General features: G+C 41.2%; 1 pseudogene; it reads right to left on the bottom strand.

Moving 5' to 3' along the window:
• LOC147725131 (uncharacterized) overlaps positions 1 to 23,191 on the bottom strand; it is a 290,467-nt pseudogene that overhangs the window by 145,519 nt on the left and 121,757 nt on the right.

Here is a 23,191-nt window from a genome sequence, read left to right as displayed (position 1 = left end):
ACATCTAAAACAAATACGTTTGTTATAATTTTGTTGTGTACTGTTAATAAAGGTTTTTCTTTTGAGTTGTATTACTCGTTACCTTCTGAACTTCTGGTTTTGGATTTGTTGAAATTGTGACGTGGTGTGTATTTGTTGATGTAAGATTTTGGTTTTGAGTTAGTTAATGCACTTACTTCACTTTGATCATTGCTACACAATTCATTATGATCTTTACTATGTTCTTTACCAAGTTCTTTTACATAGCGAGAATTATTTTCTACTCTTCTAGCTATGCTAACAGTTTTTTGAAGAGATGGATCTTTCAAATCTAATAATTTCTCTTGAATTTTTAAATTAGATGTCCTGTTAATGAACTTATCCCTAATAATTTCATCATGTAAATCTTTAAATTTGCAAGTAGCAGCTAATATTCTTAATACAGCTATATATTGTTCCACAGTTTCACCAGATAACTGCGCTCTAGAGAAAAATGTATGCCTTTCCACAACAATACTTGTTTTCTTTCCGTAATTTTCCTCAAGTGCCTTTAAAGCTTCTAAATACTCTTCAATCATGTACTGTTCAGTCTTAGTGCTGTCAAAAACATCTTCATCACTAGAATCACAATTACCACTACTATTAACTAATATAGTTGTATTATTTGAAATAGATGGTTTTGGCAGAGTCTTAAATACCTTTCTACCTTCTACACCAAGATTGTGTTTCAATAAAGCTAATTTGCGAGAAGGTAAAAATACTTCACCACCTATAGCTTCTAAATAAGTTTCAAATGATTCCCGCCAATCCTCCCATACCATTGGAGGAAGATCAGAATCTTGTAAAAACTTGGGTGGAGCTAAAACTGTATTTGACTCCATGTTTAAAATAAAATTATTATATATATATATATATATATATAATTAAATTAGACAAAGAAATAATGAAAATATGATTTCAAAGAAATAAATTAACAAAATAAAAGTAGTCACCGATGTCAGACTGTTGAGTAGAATACATTACATATCTCTTATTTTTGTAGTAGTTCTTCAAATGCTGAAAAAGTTGTAAGGAAATAATCATCCAGTAAAATGTCGTTGATCCGATGAAAAACGATGAAGATTTCACAGATTTCCAGTAGATAACTAGTTCCCGACGATTTTGTTAAGAGTTGCTATGCAACGCGCCCCATAATGCCTTGCTTCTTCCAGAATACATTGCGTCATCCAGAATGCATTGCAGTACATACAGCATAACGAGAAAAGCTTGCACAAAGAAACAGGAAGTTCAAAAGATACAGGTGAGTCGATGAATATTCTTTGCTCACTTTATGGATTTCCAGCCGCAAAATGAAAGAAAATACTATAACGGTTGCTCTAATGACGAGTGTGATGCATCCCACGAGTATGGGACGAATAAAACAGAGTCACGCACGCTAAACAATAAATACCTTCAAAATCGAAATAATGGATTTCCAAACCAAGAAATGGATCCAACGATGACTTCTTCCGTTAAAGGATAATTATATTTGTTGAATCCAGAGTCCCATGTCAATTTCGGAAGAAAAAAAAAAATCTTCAAATTCAGCGTTTCTTCCGGAATCTTTGTTTCTTCCGAAAATGGGTGCGTTTCTCCCTCGTCGCCACGTTTATAAAGTGGAACCATACACGATTTAGTATAGTACTTGATGCTTTATTATGGATATACACATCAGCGGTAAAGTGCATCCGTACAGCTTAAGATCAGTTCTAATAAAACCGTTGTCTCCTCTCGAATCTCCAGACCCGCACCCGCTCACAATAAATTCATAACAATCTGTGGCAGGCACCTAGGCATGCGACAATATTATAATTACATTGCTAAACTAAGATGTAACATCTAGGATTACCATAACATCACATTCTAATATTGATTGAAAATGGTCTGCAACATGATCTCAGCCCTCCAGTTGGAAATCCTGGAGGATACATGGTTTTAAGATTGAGGTAGAGTTTTTTTCACAAACTACGATTGAGTTCAAGACAGGGTAGTGTATGGGAAAGTGCATGCATAACTGTAAAGACCTGATATTTTTGGTTGGCATCACCACCACCACAGGTGTTTGTGTATCATTCTGACACCTGTATCTTCACAAAAGGTTTTGTAGTGCTGGGTGCTGATCATGTTATATTTGAGAACAAGCTTTACAATGTACTAGGCATCTTTTCTGAAATTTCTAAGAGGAGTTAGGAGAAATATAAGGGGTTGAGCATATCATCAGAGTGAAAGATAGATGTTAACCAGTTACACATAAACTTAGATCTGTTCCTTTGAGTGTTTGGGATGAACTGATAGGTCTTTTGCAGACGTTATGCAAAGAGGTGGTGATAGCGCTCAATGAATCTTCTTTGTGGCCTTTGCCTATTGTAGTGGTGCATTACAAGTGTAAAGAATTGACAAAGTGCATTGACGTACTCAATCTCAACAGAGCTATGTGGGTGGAAGGACATCTTTTGCCCAAACGTTATGATATGGTCATCACTTTGGGTGGAGCAAACGTTCTTTCCAAGCTGGATTTGCACTCCACTTATTACCTCACAGTACTTGCAGAAAACTCTTGCTATTTGACTGCTTTCTTTATCCAGAATTGTGAATTTCAATTTCACACAAAGCAGTCTGGTCTTGCTTCACTGCAGTGTTCCACTGATTGATGGGGCAAGTTTTAACTGGGATAAGTGGGGTGCGAGCACTTTAAGATGTTGTTTTGATTTATGGGAAAATGAGTAAAAGCATTTGAAGAGATTGAGAAAAGTTTTGAAGGCTTTCAAAATTAGTGCCATTAGCCTCAGAAAGGATGAGTATGATTTTGGAGTCTACGCTTTCAAGTATCTTGTCTTTTGGAAGCAGTGGAGAAGGTGCCTGTTCCCACTGATCATGATCAATTGTTAGCACTCAGGGGAATGTGTACATTTGACTCTAAGTTCATTGAGAGTTTTCCTACTGTTGCTGAGCACATGTACAGTTTACTTAAAAAAATGTCCAGTTTGTGTGGGACAAGGAGCAGCAACTTGCTTTTGCTTCAATGAAATCCTTTTTTCAGCATGTCCCATTTTTGCACCACTACAGTTCTGAGAAAAACCATGTCAATGTTGATGCCAGTAATGTAGGTTGGGGGCTGTTCCCTCACAAGGTTGCTTTTGCGTCTCGCACATTGAAACCCCATGAATGCCAGTATTCTGTAATTGAAAACAAAATGCTTGCCTTTCCCATGGGCTGTTGAAAAGGTTTGACTGTATGTTTGGGGAACAGAATTCAATGTTTTTAAGTGGCTACAGGTAATGTTTTGGAAAGAGCCAAATACAAGAGGAGTGACTGATTGAATGATATTTTACCCAGGGAAGAGTTTCCATCTGAGATTCTGTCGGACAATGGGATGCCATTCACTTTCAGCACAAAAGTTGTAGCTTGTATAATCCCTAAAGCAATGGCCACATAGAAAGGATGAGTGAATGTATTAAGGGTGCTGTGGTTTCAGGACTCTGTGTGCAAGATTATTTTGGAGCAATGTTGTGGGTGTACTGTAATACACCTCATAGTTTCACTTATGTGACACCTTTTATGGCATTAAGGAGAAGAATAGTTGGAGACATGCTGTTTACCAAGTGGTTAAACCTAGTCAGAGGAGGTTTGAGTATGTTATCAGAGGATGGATGCGTTAAGATTCTTGATAATGCAAGAATAAAATCATGATGAGTCATAAAAAAGCAAGAACAGATATGATGTGATGAAAGCTACAAACAGCTGATTGTGGGTATTGGTGATCCTGTGCATATAAAATTACACAAGATTCACGTTCAGAAAGGACATCAACAGTGGTTTGTGCTGTAAAGCTAGAGAATGGTCAGTGGTGGTATTGTGAACAAGTGGTTAAAGTGAAGAAGATTGATAATGCCAATCTTGGCATCAATCATTCGGCACAGTTTAAAGTCATGTTTCATAAAAGATTGCAGATAGCTAGAAGAAGAAGATACAATGTGTGGAGAAGTCCTAATCTTCCTTCAAGTTATACAGATGTTGTTTTATCCTAGAGTATACATCTGGAAGAAGATGTGGTCAGTGGAGAAGTCTTTGTTTTTCTTTGGGTTTAAGGATTTTGTTTTTTCTTTAACCCCTTCAGCGCTGATGACAAAGCCAGCTCGTCATGGGCGTTACCTGCGCTACGCGGATGATGAGCTGGCTTTGTCACAAACCTCGCATTTTTGAAATTCCAGCGCACAGCGGGAAAACGCGGTAGAGGTTAAGCATTTTTATATTTATGTAGTCGTACTGTATGTTGAACACTTAATATTTATTTTATATTAGTTCTAGAATAGTTTCAGTTTATTGTTACGTTTTACTTTACATGTTTTCACTAATTATCATTTTGCATAGGGTTGTTTTCTGTTGTTTGGAAATATGGAGTTGTCTTATACTCAGCGCACGACTGAGCATTCCAGAACTCTTATCACACATGGTTCATGGAGTTCTGAAATGGTCAGATAAGGGTGGATAATTGGAAGGACAGAGTTGGGGTTGGATGATCCTTCTTGATGCTTCTGTTGCCGTTGTATTCTTTTGAATAAAACATCTCACCCGATGACCCCAGTGCTAGCATCTTTATTCTTCAGTAAGAGTTACCACACAAACTGTCCAACCACATATTTTGTTGTTAGTCAGTCATTTTTCTTCCATCAAATGTGGTAAAAACGTTAGTGAAGTTTCATTGGAATTTACATCTCCATACAGCAGAGTAAAAAACATATGTATTTTGACCAGCATTAGTACTGAGTGCAAGGAGGGCTGGGGACTAGATAGGGTCAGACTTATAATGAGTGATAGAGGTTTTACTATGTCAATGAAACTTTCTATAAGATAGGCCTAACAAATGTTTATGAAAACACGGAGTCCATTCAATCGAATATGAAGACGGTCATTAAGACTGCATATCATACTGTTTTAAGTTGTCTAGTCAGGAAAGTAACACAGTGGCATATGTATCTTTGAAACAACAACAGTTTTACTTGTCTTTTACGACTCAGGCTCATTCGCGATTTTTAATGACTAGATTTTGTTTAATTACACTGCATTTTCATGTGGCTTTTCCAAAACAGGGGAGATTGTGTGATTACGAGGTCGGGGAGAAGTGCAGGCAATCGGCAATGTTACAAACTGGCCACAGTGTCTAAAATGGCTGCCACTTACGCGCTCGCAAAGGCCTAAGTGGGACAAGATGGCGCTGGTAATGTTCACATCGTAATCTAATATTTAACACGTCAATCTGAACCAATTTCAAATCCTCTGTCCATACTCCCAGGGTCCACCAAGCTAATCCATGGGGGACACTTCTCTTCACCTGTGCAGCATCTAACTTTAACTTGCTCACATGTGTGTCCCAAGTGTCCCAACATACAGACAGCAAGTCACCGTGGCCACTGACAGTAGTCAGGGATGAGACCCAGGCCTTAAGCCTCTCAGGGCTCTCAAACCTCTGTGGAGTCAGAGAGAAGGGGGCAGTAGCCCCAGGTGCTTGGCACCCTTTGTCCACTCTCCCTCCTGTCAGGTCAGGTATGACATCCTGGCACTGACCCACCAGCCCTAGGCCTGGACCCGACGGCTGGACCAGAGACTGGTGTGGGCTCTCTCACTCACGGTCCTCCTCCGTGGGGCTATGTACGTAGATACTACATATGTTTGTGACAACATCTGACACCTCTAGCACTGAGTCTACATGTATGACATCACTTGACACCTCTGGCACTGGCTCTGCTCATATGTGTGACAGAACCAGACACCTCTGGCATTGGTTTTATGAGTGTGTATGTGTGATTGCTAGCACCCAACACCTCTGGGCACTGGCTCTACATGGGTGTGTGACAGCACCCGACACCTCTGGCACTGGCTCTACATGTGTGACAGCACCTGACACCTCTGGCACTGGCTCTACATGTGTGTGTGGCAGCACCCAACACCTCTGGCACTGGCTCTACATGTGTGAGTGACATCACATGACACCTCTGGTACTGGCTCTACGTGTGTGAAGCAGGACCTGACAGCTCTGGCATTGTCTCTGAGTTTTTTATTCTGACACACCTGACACCTCTAACACCTAACACAGACTTTAAGAGCAATCTCCAAAGTCATGCACTTTGGCAGAGTAGGAGACTTACCAGTCAGTGCAGCCAAAGTAACCACCAGCAGCAGTGAAAGTCCACAAACAGCACAGAGCAGAAGAAACACTCTGGAGGATAAAGTCACTGTAAGAGAGGAGACAAAACAAGGGGTTTGAGAAGTGTAGGGAACGGGACTCTACAGGATAGGGCTGGGCCAGGATTTAGAGCTTCTGTCCCTTACTCAGAGACCCAGGGAGAGAGTCAGCCTAGAACCTCTAATATCGGACATCACTGGTGGTCTCAAAGTTCCCTGGGCTTCTTGGCTCTAGTGAGAAGGATACCGACCAAGGTTTTCCAACTAAAACACAGTTGTGGGCTATACTATTGTAGGAATCACTAAAGGTTTGCAAGTAACTACCCACCTTTTCTGGTAAAGAGGTCTTAAAAATTAACTCTTTTTTAAACACATTTTTACTGAATTTAAAAGCCAGGTCCAAGAAAGTTGTATTCTCATCTCATGACATTACCACTCAACAGTACAACACGTGCTGGGTGACATTAATGCAGGCATCACAGCACATGCTCTCTTCTACTCCTCAGTTTGATAATCAGATAAAAGTAAATACATTAATCATTTTTCTTACTGGTCTTGTCCCATGCATTATTCTCTATTGAGGTCACTCAGGTAGGTCGCAGTTTCAAGCAAAGGTTAAAGGAAGATTCCAAGTTCATCAAGTTTTAGAGCTGTTGATTTACTCCAGACACAGCTCCAAAAATCAGTGGAAGACTCTACAGAGAACCTGTTCCCACTCTAAGGAATGTTCAGAAGGGGGACAGCTGTGTAGAGATGTTAATATTGAGAAACTCAATGGCAATATGAAGAATGATACATTTATGGATAAAAAAAGAAATTGCATCTTTATAAACGAATATGCCTGTTATCACTGATTGATAGGTTACAGGCGAGGTGGCACTTAATCTGTGGACAAATGCACTTACAGAAAATCCCATATCAATCCCACAGATAGGTGCAGCGACAACACAATGGACCAGGGAGATTGACCCAAGTAAAGAACACATGGCAGGAGGGGTATGCAGGCTCTTAAAACACCATAAAGTCAGATGCCACATAAAGTTAGGAACATACAGTCATTCAGGACACAGCACAAACAGTATGCACAGTGATCACACTCTCCCCATTCTGGGCAACTGGACATTTTACCTACTGGCCGCATTGGGTCTACTCAAGGTCGAGGCCCACCTAGATTCCCTATCAAATACATTAATTTAAGACTCCAGATATAGCGGTTCACAATGCTTTCAGTGAATTGTATGAAAACACATTTCAGATTGTCTGTAGTTCAGACAGTCTTCAGACCCTATGCCTGTAACTGTTCTTCCAGCCGCAATGTTAAATTAAACAAACTTCTCCTGTTTTGCTAAATGCCTCTTGTCTCTTTTTTTTCAAATATGTCATGTTCAAGTAATGAAGGTACCATCATTACCTTGTGCCTCTATTCTGCAAGCCCCCACCACCTCTTCAACCTTGCAGCAAACCCTATCAGCACACAACTCACCAGCATCCTACAGCAACCTTTCTGGACAATGGAAACACACAGATGTCAGACCCCACCTAAAGGACTCCTCCACTGACCCCAACAATCTCAAAAATTATCTCCTGATCTCCTTGCTCCCCTGCCGGCCAAAGTACTCAAGCAAACCATCAACCAGCATCTCTCCAAATTCCTGGAACTGAACCATCTACTGGATGCCTCTCAATCAGGATTCTGTGCCAACTACAGCACAGAGACTGCACTAATTGCCACCTTAGACAATATCAGAACACTCCTGAACCACGGAGAAACTGTGGCCATGATCCTCCTTGACCTCACCGCGGTGCTCAACACAGTCTTCCATAACACTCATCAACAGACTCTACCGCATATGCATACAGCAAGATGCCCTCAAGTGGATTGCCTTCTTCCTTACTGGATGCACACAGAGCATTCGACTGCCTCCCCCCACCTCCGCACCCAAAGACATCATATGCGGAGTACCACAAGAACCATCACTCAATGCCACCCTGTTCAATAGGGGAACATCCTTTAAAACGCGGATGTTACCCCGCAGTACCAGTACAACATGTCTTTTACAACGCAAGTCGTAACCACGACTTGCGCTGGAGGGCGCTCCAGGATAAGGAATAGTAGATTTACTATTCCAACACCTTCCTTACTGTACGTAGGCTGGTGTTGGAATAGTAAATTTAACTATTCCTAAGTCCGCACCCCTACAGCGCAAGTCGTGGTAACGACTTGCGTTGTAAAAGACGCATTGTAACGGTACACGTGGTAATACCACGCGTTGTACCGTCATACATCCGTTCAATATCTACATGATCCTCTTCGCAGACATTGTCAGATCCCTGAGACTCAACAGATTCTCCCTCGCAGGCTTTTAACTGATCCGCCCCCTTTTCTGAAGACCCCTCCAACACTGAAACTAAACTCAGCAACGCCACGACCAATGTAGCCAAATGGATGAGAGACAAAGGTCTCCAACTCAACTCCGAGAAAACTGAAGTACTGATCTTCAGAGGAACACCTCCACATGGGACCGAAGCTGCTGGCCTGCAGTACTCGGACCCACATCGACCCACCATGCTCGCAACCTCTGCATCATCCAAGACAGCCAGCGGACCATGAAGTGGCAAGTCAACACAGTTGCCTCCTCCTGCTTCCAGACACCTTGCATGCTCCACAGTATATTCAGATGGGACCCGACAATCATCAACACACACAGGGAGAGGATGAGAGCCACAACCCTTCCCTTCAGCCTCCCTTCTTTGATATAAAGACACACAAAAGAAGGGAAGGGATATTCAGATGGACTATTCTGTTCCTGGGAGCTGCATGTCAGTTAGCAATGGGAAATACCGCTTTGTTTAAATACTGCCCTACTAAATAGTGTCATACTTCATCATAGGACGTGCATCAACATCCTGATAAAGTCTACGCCTAGGATGGAGCGTAAAAACCTTTTTTTCAAACTAGTCAACGAAATTTTAGTCAATCCCTCTGTCCCATCTGGAATCAGGATCCTCTCAACACAGAAAAAATCTAAAACTACCTCGGGGATCGTTCACCTCATTTTTATTTTGAAGTTCCCCAGGCAGGATTAAAACTGGTTAAAGCAGGGGTTTTCAGGATTTTAGTATCTGCGCCCCCTAATAATGTATTATTTCTACATGATTCGGCCTTCTCTAAGCTGCAAGGGGTTGGCAGGCCTTCCTCAGAATTAGGATCCCTCTTGTAGAGGCTATCTTTGCCCTCCCCTACATACAGTACCTTACATCTTCAGGTATGTTGTGTGGGGTTTACGGTTTCTCCTTACTCGTTCGCACTTCGATTTTCTTTAGGAATATCCCAAGTTTCATCTGTTTGCTCCAAAACTGCTATAGTAATGGGAACACCTCCCTTTAGTCACACTTTCGACAAGGCACTGCCGTTAGCCTCTTGCCATCTGCTACTCTCAACGGAGGGTTGAGGGTGTCAAATATTCTTGAGGAAAGTCGCAGTGCCAACCAGTAAGAAGAAACAAATAAATAAATAATAATAATCTTTATTTGGATATAAAAAAAAAGATATCCTTAAAAGCACTTCACAGTAATTCCCACAATCAACACATTATTAAATGAAATAAGGAGCATGTTTTAACAACAGTTGATCAATGAGAGTCGTCCGAATCGTGTTGTTCAATTTTCTGTATGCCAAGCGACAAAAACGCATAACATTAGGACAAAAGGGGTTTGATGTGCTGACAGTTAATGACATTCAACTTGTAAAAAACAGTCCATATTCAAGCAATTACTACTAGTTATGATAAAATGCAGTCGAATTAAAATAGAACACTAGTCAGTAACAACAATTATAATAAAATGCGATCGATTATAAACAATTTTAAAACTTAAAAGTAAAATACGCTTTAAATTAGACAGTTAGATAGGGGAGGGAGGGATTTACTAGTCCTTCCGGCGTTAGCGTGAAGATACGGTATGCGTCCCGTATGTAGTTTGTGAAGGCTATGTTTAAAACTATATTTTCTGGGCTCGAAGATGTAATAATTGCCTGTCTGCAAGTCCGAACACCCAGCCTATTCCACTCTACTTTAAGTTTGCGTTGGGATATGAGGGCGGGGCATAAGCAGACCACGTGCTCCAATGTTTCAGCTGTCTTACTGCACCCTCTGTACGTTAAGTCTTCCGTGGTACGCCGCCAAGGGGGCAGATCTTTTAAGAATCGCCAGTCCCCCTTTCTAATGGCCAAAAAACTGTGTTTTAGATACAGTGAATAAGTACAAGAGAGAGAGGTAGTGGGGTATATCCGCTCATAGGAATTCATAACTGACCATGCATGACTGCATTTGGAAAAATGAGCTTTATCGATAATAAAGGAGCTCATTCTGACCCCTTTTTTAATACAGGTTTTAAATGCTGTTGTGCTGGCGTTAAGGGCCCATAGGTCACCCGCCGATATTTCGCAAATAGAATCTGTAAAAAGGCGGCCGTATAAGCCCCCTGGGTTTTTCTGACTGATCTCTAACCAAACTAAAGACTCTAAGGTGCCTATATCTGCTTATCTGAGTTTGTGACAGAAATTTAAGTATGTGCCGATGTTGGAGGCCTCATAGTTTAGTAAGCCCAATTCTAGCCTGATCTGGGCAGCGGAGGCAGATTTAGGCAAATGGAGGACTTTTTTATAGATTTTGGTCACAAGTTGATTTAAGGTGGTATTTAGTTTACCCCTGAATATCTCAATGCAGTACGCCCGGGTGGGCCCGATTTTTGCTCTCAAAACTTCCAATAAGAATGATAAAGTTGGACCAGACAGCTTTTTTGAGAGCTTTGATAGGGTCACCTGTAAGGTCGTTGCTTTTACTGCGATCTCGTTGCGCTGTTTGGTGAAATTACCCCTAGAGTCAAAATGGACCCCTAAGTATTTATATGTACTTCCTGTTGCTAAGCTTGTGTTGTTATTTGACCACCCACCACCGACATTGCGTTTCCTTCCAAAGGTTACCACTTGGGAAGAAACAAAATTCCCCACACACATACCTGAAGATATATGGTGCAATTTTATTTTGACCAGAGACTTGGTTTTAAGAGTTGCAAGCATCAGACATTAGAAAGGTTTTGTTTGAATGCAATGAAATAGAACATAATGGATATTTTGTTAACCAAGTATTCGGTCAAGGAAGTTCTGCTTGGTTGTATGTGTATACAGCTAGAAATGCTTCAATTACTTACCGGCAATCTTCATTACTCCAAAAGCCCTTCTTTTCCTCCTACTGCTTACACTTTGAGGTGTTTTAACCTCCTTCGGCATCATGTGACCTAGCTGAAGCCAATCACAAGGACATCAAGTAAAGTACTCTTCCCTCTCTTCATGCCCCTCCTACTACAGTGACAATAACAGGAGACAGATCCCACAACACTTCCTGTGCTTTCTCACTCTATGCAAAGGGATTCCACTGGTGAAGGGGAATAGGGGGGCATGGCCAAAAGTATTGGTACAAGAAGAAGGGTATGTGGAGTAATTAAGATTACAGGTAAGTAACTGAATCATTACCTTCTCAACCCCGCTTTTCTTGGACCACTACTTAATTGAGGATATGCCAGAAAAATCAGAACAACCTGATTTCCTGATACCTATCAAGTAGTCTCAATTAATGCTAACATGAAAAAATGAAATGCTAATTCAGGAGATGCAATCCTTTAATGAATAGCAACCTAGGACCTAATTCATAGATTCAGTATTCAGCACATCCAGCCGCTAATGAGAAATGAAAGTAGATCTACAGCGCAGGTTGCAGCTCTGCATATAGCCAAGACAGAAGCCCCACCCACCTCAGCCCAGAATGCAGCCATACAGGATGTAGTGGGTCTGCCCTGTATTCCATTAGCAACTTAAGTCATAGAAAAGAGAGACTATATACATATTCCCAAAGTCTCCCTAGATGTCTTTTGTTCATGAGGCAAAGCAGCAAAGTTCACAAACAAGTTCTGACATGGTCTATAGCCTTTAGATCTAGACAAGTACATTTTCACATCTCTTAACACATCTAGAAAATGTAAGGCTTCTTTCTTGGCACTCAGAGGGGCTGGAGAAAAGGTAAAATTATCTCCTGATCCTGATGAAAGGGAGTCAGAACTTTATTAAAAACTGATCTGTCAGAAATTATTCTCAAATGAGCGGGATCTGATGGACAATGAACCCAGACCCCTAAGTCTACAGGCGGATGTGGTAGCCAACAACAAATATACTTTGAAAGACAAATGCTTCAACTCTACCTCCTCCAGTGGCTCCAATGGAGGAATCTGTAGCATACTAAGGACTAATAGAAGATTCCAGAGAGGAGAAGTGGAACCCTTTTAACAATCTTGCACCTACAGAATCCATTACAGAAACATCACAAGAAGCTCCGACTGCCCTTATAGCCGCCCACTGAACTTTCAAAGTAGCAATCACTAAACCTTTGTCAAAATGATCCTGCAAGAAATAAAGGACCCTTCAAGATTCACAGTCTGAGCGATTTAAAGATCTTTCGTCACACCACCTAGAGAAGGATGACCAATGATGATCATATGATTTTTCTGTTGGAAAGCTCCCTAGACTGCTGAACTGCGAGAACCACAGGACTGTAGGTGTCCAGTGGCAGAAGGGGTGAATGAAGGGGACTCGGATCCAGCGGGATAACCCACTCCGGAGCACTTGCCATTAGTCTTAACAAGGGGAACCAGCCTATCCTTGGCCAACAAGGGGCTACTAGGACAAGGGACGCGTCCCCAATCCTTAATCTGATGAGCAGCATAAAGATCAGGTAAAAGGAGCAAAGGCATACAACAGAACCGGAGTCCATGGACACATCAACACATCTATCCTCCAACACCCTGGTTTCTGAAAACAGGACAGAAATAAAGGAAAATGTCTAGCTGAGGAGTACCAAACCTTTGGCATAATTGTTCAAAAATATGAGGAGCCAGACACAAGTTGTGGGAGGAAGTTCTTCGTCCAGCACCCAATCTGGAATATCAGATCTGCCAGACTGTGGGACCCCCATACAGAACTGTTTGTTTAAATAAGATTTTGTGACTGTATGGTCCGCCCTGACTACAAATTCTGGGCTCTCTCCTGAGGCAAACTGGCAATCCCCTGGTTGTTCTAAAAGCATACTCCAATGAACTCTGTGTTAAGTTCTTGACGTAAACAGATCTATTTGTGGTCACGAAGAGCCACAACTTCAGGATTTCGCCTTTTCTTCAGGTTGGAAATTAACTAATGCCACACCAAGGGTACAGAACCTAGGAGGCAACTCTTTGGATAAGGACCTCACTACAGCAGAGCAGGCCTTAGGTAGGTCCAGTGCAGCAGGTACAGCCAGGAATTTGCAGGGATTCCTCTGGAGCTTGTTAGGTACCTGTAGCTCTAACAGGAGGTCACGTCCGCCTGGGATGAAGGGAGCAGATCTTGTCTTTATTCTCAGCAATGAGGTTGGGCCTCAAAATGCAGCACAGCCAGGTGTCCTTCTTCAGTAGCATCCACAGGTAGAGGAGTTTAGTCAAAATTTGTGTCTGAGGGTCAAATATTTATTCTTGGTACGAACTCTGAGTAGGCCAAGTTTCTAGAGGTTTCCATCACCAGGGGTGTTTGAAGTTTCCTTACTGCCTGTGCTTGGCCCCAGATTGTCTGGGGGCATAAAGAACTAGTGTGAAACCCTTTGTGAGTGTGCGAAGGCACAGTTTTTGTTATGCGCAATGTGGTAGGTGTCAGCTCCTCCATCTCATCCTGACAGAGATTACTCGTCCTGCCAACACCTATTCCCCATGTCTCACTGTCTAGGTGGAATACACAAAGACTAACTGCCAGCTGCTCATACCAGCTACACTTTGTCATGTGACCCAGGATACAGGTTGCACGCACCAAATGATTGGGACAAGAACATGCCAACATTCTGAAAGTGCCATTTTCAGAATTGTGACTTAAAATCTGATTTTACCTTTAAAGAAGGTTTTAAATTACAGTTCTTTATACACGAAAGTCAACCTTCTTAATAAATGTAATAAGGTAACCCAATGTTATCCGAGGATAGAGGCACACCTTGCAGTAGTGAAAAAAAGGGTTGTTTACTACAAGGACATGTAAAACTTAAAAGTTTATGCTTTACTTTTTAAGTGGACTGCAACCTGCCCTATGGACTGTTTAGTGCATACATTAGGGGTTGATTATATGTATTAATAAAAAGGAAGGTTTGGGCCTGGCAAAAGGTTTATTTTCCCAGGTCCTAATAACAGTTTAAGCTGCACACACAGGCTGCAATGGCAGGCCTGAGATGTTTGAAAAGGTTGCTTAAGTAGGTGGCACAATTAGTGCTACATGCCCACTAGTAGAATTCCATATAAAGGCCCTGGGTACATGTAGTACCGCTTTACAAGGTTCCTACAAGTAAGTGAAATGTGCCAGTTGGGTGTAAGCCAATTTTACCAAGTTTTAAGGAGTCAGTACAACAACTTTAGCACCTGATATCAGTAGTGTTAGAACTGGGGGTCTCCCGTTGCCAATGGTATACACTTTTGACCAGATAGGGATCCTTGCTTCTAAGTCAGGGAAAGGGGATTACCGGCCAGATTCATGAAGCTTAATTGCGCTCGCAAAGGGCCAGATTCTGAGAATCTGGCCCTTTGCGAGCGCAATTTTTGCATTTTGGATTCATCATCCCGAATGCAAAAATCGGTAATATCGAATTCGCTAATTTGCGAGGAATTACATTTAAGGAATCTCTATTTGAGATTCCTTAAATGCAATTCATTAATCATTTTTAAATTGCGAAATTGCAATTTCGGGCCGCTATTTACCGCGAGGTCAAACCTCGTGGTAAACAGCGAAAACTTAGAAAAATGCTTTTAAATCCATTTTTCTAAGTTGCATGTTGCACACACACATGTCCTTTGGACATGTGTGTGCGCAACACCAATGTAGATTACCTTTATGGGGTGCTACAGGGTGTCCTTTGGACACCCCTAGCACCCTTGAAATCGCATCCTTATTTGCGATTAGCAAATTGCTAATCGCAAATAAGGAATAACTCCCCATTCATTCCTAGGCCCATAGGAATGAATGGGGAGTTATTCCTTATTTGCGATTAGCAATTTGCTAATCGCAAATAAGGAATGTGTAGGAATCGCAATTTATTTTGCGATTCCTACATGAATCCCGTTTTGCGAGTCTGTAATAGCGATTCCTTATGAATCGCTATTACAGACTCACAAAACGGGTCTTTGATGAATCTGGCAGCCATTACTAGATAACCCCTGCTCACTCCCTTGGTAGCTTGGTACGAGCAGACAGGCTCATCTTAGAGGCAGTGTGTTTAGCATTTGTTACCAAATATAGTAATCATGTGACAACACTACAGATGGGCACCACACAGGTTTTATAACAAGCATTGGCATAGCCAATAGGTCTCACCTTTTGGGCTTATAAGTGTTTAGCTATGCAGTACATTGTCCTGGGACAAATATAGTACAACATAAGTGATGGTATAAAAAATATATTTAAATGCAAGCACCTACGTTCATTCACGTCACCTCTATGATGTACAATCCATATGATTGCCAGTTCCCTCTTTAGAACTAATATCAGCAATCCAAAATGCACATTACTAGTCCTTGACATGTAAACAAACCATTAAAGGTAATCTTTACCCGAAATGTTTTTTCCCATAATAGTAAAATAGTGGCATGGTTGAGAGAAAAAAACGATAATGAACTGCAACTTTTGTGGCTTATTATGAAAGAATGCAGGAACACATAAAGCATGAACATTTACTGCGAGTCTTGCTCTATGGAGTTCATCAAGCGAACCTGGGCTGTGTTTGCGGGTGCAACAAATGTGGTAGTTTGACTCTCCACCTGCCTTTAAAGGAGTCCAGATAAATGCATTCAAGTGCTTCCAGCTAGTTGTGTGGTTTCTCCCGGAAGTTGGTTGTGGTCTGTGCCTCTGTCCATGGGACACTAGGCAGGCGATTGTGGAGCCCGGCAGCTACGCACAGAGAGTGACTGGGATGCAAGCTGGCGGCATAGAAGAAGCAGGCACATCGCCACTCTGACGTTGATTGTGGCATGATAAGTGGTCTCTGCCTGCCTCCCACACAGAGCACGTTTCTGGGACATCGCCTGATGTTCCCGGCTGACTAAGGGTCTGAACTGAAGTCCGGTCACACTGTGACCCATCAGGCCCTGCGCAGGAGGCGGCGGAAAACATGCAACGCTCCCTTGGCAACATGAGCAATCATGTGTGTGCGTGAGGGGAGGGGGTCACGGTGGCCTGAAGCCAAGCAGTTCATCAGAACTCCCCGCAAAGGTGGCCCACAGGCCACTGCAAGGGAAAGGGTCAATGCAGGATCACACAAAGCATGAACATTTACTGCAAGTAGAAATTCAACAGCCCCAACATGGTTCTCCAAACCTCACTCTTGTACAATACGAGACCTGCATTGGGCAAGCTAAAGAAGTGTTTATTTTAAGAAGGTTGGCTGTTGCATATGCAGGCACTCAAATTAACAATTCTTTACTGCTGCCAATTTGCAAATTGGTTTGTTGCACTCATGTGAGATATCAAATACACTCTCCTGCGGCTATAGCTCGAAACACCAAAGGCACAGACTGGTTTGTCGCTTGTTTTGCTGTCTGCAGAACTAGACATCCAGACTTGCATTTTGAGCTTCACCACTTACTCAACTGTGTGACCCTGGGGAAATGACTTTCTTTGCCTGTGTTTAGTTATCTTACCGATAACAATTGTAAGCATTTAATTTCAGTTTCAAACACTAGACTTACATAGATTAGAAAGATGCCAACTTTATTTGGTTTTAACATCCATATCAATATATGTTAGGCCATAGATTTAGCAGTGCTTTCCTTTTTTGTGTGATTTGTGCATCACAGCAATATTGGGTCCTACTATGAAATCAGCAGTGTTATATATTACCTACTGGCGGTCGCCAGTAGGTGTATATAGTTAGGATTTTTTTGAATAGGGATTTCTGAAAATTCTATGTTGAATAACTTTGGCGTTGATGGACGGAATTGGCTGAAATTTTCAGGAAAATGGCACATTTTGTTTCTGAGCGTCCCCTGAAAGTTTGGGGGGTTTCGTCAAGAGGGGGCCGAGAAAAAAGGGGGGGTCCCAAAACGTGTTCTTAACATTGAGTTTTCCATAGGGCAGTTGGACTCACTTTTAGCTCGAACGGCTGAATGGATTTCTATGAAACTTGGCAAAATTGTAGAGACTGTTTGCCCGATGTGCCTTTGCTAGGTCTCAAGATATGTGCTCCAGTGGATTTTGAGAAATTAACGTTCAAAAAAATATATATATCTGTGACAGCGTCCCGGTTAGCGCCCCGGTTCGCGTACCAGACGCGTAACGGAACTTTGCGAGGAGAAGCGGATTGGCTCTCCGGTGACTGTCAACATTCTAAACAGTCCGGAGCGGCCGCCATCTTGTCTCTCGGTAGGATCAAGAGACATGAGGTGGAAATAAACGAAGGGGGAAATGAATGAAAGGGGGCAAGGTAGACCCCTCCAGACCCCCTAGGATTGATGTGGGGGCTATTAAAGGGCCCCGCGGGGTAAAAAAAATAAAATAATTTTTTTTCAATTTTTCGCGGTGGAAGCGCTACCCGGTACGCGAACCGGGTAGCTCACCGGTAGCGTAACGGGAATCCACCATCTTGTGTTTCGGACGAATTTAGTCACAAGATGGAGGATAAACAATGTTGGGAATGGGTATAAGGGGCCTGGGAGACATATCCTGACCCCCTAGGTTTTCTGAGGGTGGCTGAGGAGGCCCATATATGTAAAAAAAACAACACCTTTTTTTTCAAATTTTCGCACGGTTAGCGCCCGGTCCGCGCACCGGGTAGCGTTCCGGAAAGCGTAACAAGGGGAAAACCAAGGGAAATAGTAAAATAATATTTTAGAGTGCTTTGAGGTAGGGTAGCTCTGAATAGAGCTGTTGTGTTGTGTGGGTGATGAAAGTACCAACATGTCGGTACCAATGAAGAGTCTAAAATTTAATATACACCGTCTCCTCTGTAGATATTTTGTATGTTCTAATATGGGTTATTTAAATGTAAATGTGTGGAAAAGCACTTCATGCTTTAAAGCAATTGTATTTTTGAACTGATTGTTCTTTCCTCTTAGTCCTCCTCTTTGTTTTTTTTCCCCCACACTCTTCTTCAGCATGATAGTTGATAAATTTGTTCCCTCAAAAAATGTATATACATAAAAAAATTATATTAAATACATATAAAATATATTTTTCCTTTAAAAGAAGAATACATTTTACAGCTTTTGATATTTGCTATTAAAAAAACATTGAAATTCACTGAAAAAACCATAGGTTATAGACCATATATAGTTAGGAATTAGCATTTACAAAACCTTGAAAATTCCCTGAAAAAACCATAGGTTATAGACCATATATAGTTAGGAATTTGCATTTACAAAACCTTATTTTACTCACACAAAACCATTGAAATTCGCATATATAGTTAGTTGCACTAACTATGTATCGCGCACCCGCAATCCACTGCTGATCATGTCACATATTACATAATTCATGACATGGTCAGTGACATCACTGATGACATCTCAAATGACATCACTGATGACATCACTGATGACAACATCCAGTGACTGTATGTTTCTGTAAAGTTAAAATATGGCTTACATATTGAAGAATGAGTGGATGTATAAGTGTCTGGATGAAGGATTTAGTAGGTGCATGACTGACTGTATGAGTGAGTGATTAAATGTGTCTCACAGAGTGCATGGGTTAGTGACTAAACTGTCTTAATTTGTGCATCATTATGTCTGTTGTTCTGTAAACTGCTGCATGTGTTGATCAGTAGCTATATGAGTAACTATATGGGTTATTGATTGGTTGCCCAAGTATTTGTATGGGAGACTGAGTGTGTGTGTGGGTGCTTGGGAGGTGTATGACTCTGTGCATAGATGTGTGAGCAGTTGATTCACTAGATGTATGGGTTCAAAAGTGCATGTGGAAACAGCTGTATGGGTGGTTGACTGTGTGCATGAGTGTATTGGTGAGTGAATGGATATCTCAGTGCTACATGTCAAAGTAAGTACATATGTAAAACACAGTACATGTGAGAGTTGACATATATAAATAACTGTGCATAAGAGCCAGTGAATGTGTGAGTGGCTGAATGGATCATTGTGAACTTGTATCAGGGATTCTATAAGAGAGTAAATATGTGTTAGTATATGTTTGAATAAGTAAGGTGTGTATAACTGTATAGTTGAGGAAATGGAGGTGTGATTGATTCTTTGCATGACTGACTAGGTGTGTGAGTAACTCCATGGATGAGTGACAGTCTGTGAGTGTCTGTTTACACTGAGTGTATCTAAGGTTATATTAGAGTCTGAAGAGGTTCATCGTATTATCACATGAATGATGTCATCAGTGATGTGATCAGTAATGTCAAATGAGATGTCATCAGTGATGTCATCAGTGATTTCATTTGAGAAGTCATCAGTGATGTCATCAGTGATGTCAGTGATGTCATCAGTGATGTCACTGACCATGTCATGAATGATGTAATATGTGACATGATCAGCAGTGGATTGCGGGTGCGCGATATATAGTTAGTGCAACTAACTATATATGCAAATTTCAATGGTTTTGTGTGAGTAAAATAAGGTTTTGTAAATGCTAATTCCTAACTATATATGGTCTATAACCTATGTTTTTTTCAGTGAATATATATATATATATATATATATATATATATATATATATATATATATATATATATATTCACAGAAAAAACCATAGGTTATAGTGGATATATAGTTAGGAATTTGCATTTACAAAACCTTGAAAATTCAATGAAAAAACCATAGGTTATAGGCCATATATAGTTAGGAATTAGCATTTACAAAACCTTATTTTACTCGCATAAAACCATTGAAATTCCATATATAGTTAGCTAACTAGAAGCGCTAACTATATATCGCGCACCCGCAATCCACTGCTGATGATGTCACATATTACATCATTCATGACATGGTCAGTGACATCACTGATGACATCACTGATGACATCTCAAATGACATCACTGATGACATCACTGATCACAACATCCAGTGATTGTATGTGTCTGTAAAGTTTAAATATGTTTTACATATTGAAGAATGAGTGGATGTATAAGTGTCTGGATGAAGAATTTAGTAGGTGCATGACTGACTGTATGAAAGAGTGATTAAATGTGTCTCACTGAGTGCATGGGTTAGTGACTAAACTGTCTTAATTTGTGCATCAGTATGTTTGTTGTTGTGTAAGCTGCTGCATGTGTTGATCAGTAGCTATAAGAGTGGCCATATGGGTTATTGATTGGTTGCCCAAGTATTTGAATGGGAGGCTGAGTGTGTGTGTGGGTGGCTGGGAGGTGCGTGACTCTGTGCATAGATGTGTAAGCAGTTGATTCACTAGGAGTATGAGTTCAAGAGTGCATGTGGAAACAGCTATATGGGCGGTTGACTGTGCATGAGTGTGTTGGTGAGTGAATGGATTTCTCATTGCTACATGCGCAAGTAAGTACGTATGTAAAACACAATACATGTGAGAGTTGACATATATAAATAGCTGAACATAAGAGCCAGTGAATGTGTGAGTGGCTGTATCAATCACTGTGAGCTTGTATCAGGGATTATATAAGAGAGTAAATATGTGTTATTATATGTTTGAATAAGTAAGATGTGTATAACTGTATAGTTGAGGAAATGGAGGTGTGATTGATTCTTTGCATGACTGACTAGGTGTGTGAGTAACTCCATGGATGAGTGACAGTCTGTGAGTGTCTGTTTATACTGAGTGTATGTAAGGTTATATTAGAGTCTGAAGAGGTTCATTGTATTATCACATGAGTGATGTGATCAGTGATGACAAATGAGATGTCATCAGTGATGTCATTTGAGTTGTCATCAGTGATGTCATCAGTGATGTCATTTGAGATGTCATCAGTGATGTCATTTGAGTTGTCATCAGTGATGTCATCAGTGATGTCATTTGAGATGTCATCAGTGATGTCATCAGTGATGTCACTGACCATGTCATGAATGATGTAATATGTGACATCATCAGCAGTGGATTGCGGGTGCGCGATATATAGTTAGCGCTTCTAGTTAGCTAACTATATATGGAATTTCAATGGTTTTATGCGAGTAAAATAAGGTTTTGTAAATGCTAATTCCTAACTATATATGGCCTATAACCTATGGTTTTTTCATTGAATTTTCAAGGTTTTGTAAATGCAAATTCCTAACTATATATCCACTATAACCTATGGTTTTTTCTGTGAATTTCATTGGTTTTTTAATAGCAAATATGAAAAGCTTTAAAATGTCAAGTACGTGATAGATAAAAACATTTTCGTATTTATGCACGCTGATGTGCTTTGAACGCTGCCCCCCCCCCTCCCCTCTTTTGCCTTAGTAGTACTCTCTCTTTGCAGATACAGAAGGGTAGTTAACGCAGGCCTTTACCCCCGTTGTAATCCGTCGTACCTCCTTGTCTCTCCATTTGATTGATTGTTGTCCAAGCATTTACTGTTTTAGAATTGATTCTCTTTGGTTCATTCTCTATTTACAAACAAGCACAAAGTCGCAATACTCTGTTTAGTCTTTGCAGATAGTGAAAAATCGTGTAAAAAAATAAAAGTAATCGAGCAAAATCAGTAGGCCACTAATTGGATCTCTTTTTGACCTCGCTAAAATAGAAATATTAGGAACAACCCTTCTTGAGAAATACGAAAATAGTGAGATGAACTGAGCTCCACACCATGAGGGCTGCAAGACAGCTCGGCTCCATCACCCATCCCGCACAAAATAATGACAAACCCTATGCAAATATTAAAAATATAGACAACACACCAGCAAAGAAACAGGGTAAAACATTTTATTAAAAAACTATTTACATAACGTTGGTTTATAAGATGATGTCTGTTGTATACTGCTCATATTGTTATACTGCTCATATTGTTATCATATTGTTATCTGTGACAGGACGTGTCTCTAATAAACTCCTGCTACAATTCATCTCCTCGTGTCCTCCAGTCTTTCCTACAATGTCAGTAGTGGACCGATGTGTGAATAGATCGAAAACAGCACAAGGCTCCAAGATCCGGATAGCAAGCTCCTGGATGTTGGGTGCCATAGTTTAGAGTTCTGAATTTCATCCTTTTTCAATGCCTGTGCTTTGTTGAATCAAAATGGCGGCTTGACACAAAGCTGACTCAAGCGTTGTTACTGATGCTATGCAGACCAAAACTGGTTTTCAGTTTGTACATTTTTCTAGATTTTTCAATCCAAGTTTGGTTGACTTTGTAGAACGATGGCTTCAGATTTTCAACATACGGTGTGGTGGCGCTGACTGGGAGGGGGCGCTTCGCTCCTGCCCCCTCCCCAAGTAAGATTTTCATACGTGAAAGTACGTTAATGGTTTTGGTCCCTGAGATGCTTCGATGTCACTACCATTCTCAAATAGCATAAGTTCTAGATGTTGGGTGCCATAGTTAAGAGTTCTGAGCACCGCTTGTAACACTGTCTGAAGCTTATTTCCACCTACTGCAGCTTCACTATTCTCAAAGTAAGTGAGTGTCGTTTGTGGACCTGACTGCATTAGAAAACAATGTGATATGTTACCTTCCTAAACAGCTTGACGGAGGCCCCTGAGGGGCGCTGTGATGGCCATGGACTCGGAGAAGACGCTTGGCTCCGACACCCTCCCCAAGTCTTATAGCACTGGTGTAGCCTGAGATCGCCCCCGACATAGGGGGCCGGCTCCCGGGGTCCGGCGGTACTTTTTGCCTTTTGATGACTCTTCAATTCTGGACCTTGTCCCACAATCCGTTTGACCTGAAGACAAGCTGTAGTGAGGCGCCCCTTTATCGTTTTAGTTGCCATTCCGCCCGCTTTTGCTACACTGTGCCTCTTCCGCCATTCA

This window comes from Lissotriton vulgaris, chromosome 4_1 (assembly GCF_964263255.1).
Source record: "Lissotriton vulgaris chromosome 4_1, aLisVul1.2, whole genome shotgun sequence".
Lineage (NCBI taxonomy): Eukaryota > Metazoa > Chordata > Amphibia > Caudata > Salamandridae > Lissotriton > Lissotriton vulgaris.
Note: the sequence above shows the minus strand (reverse complement) of the source record. Positions and strands in the feature narration are given on the sequence as shown.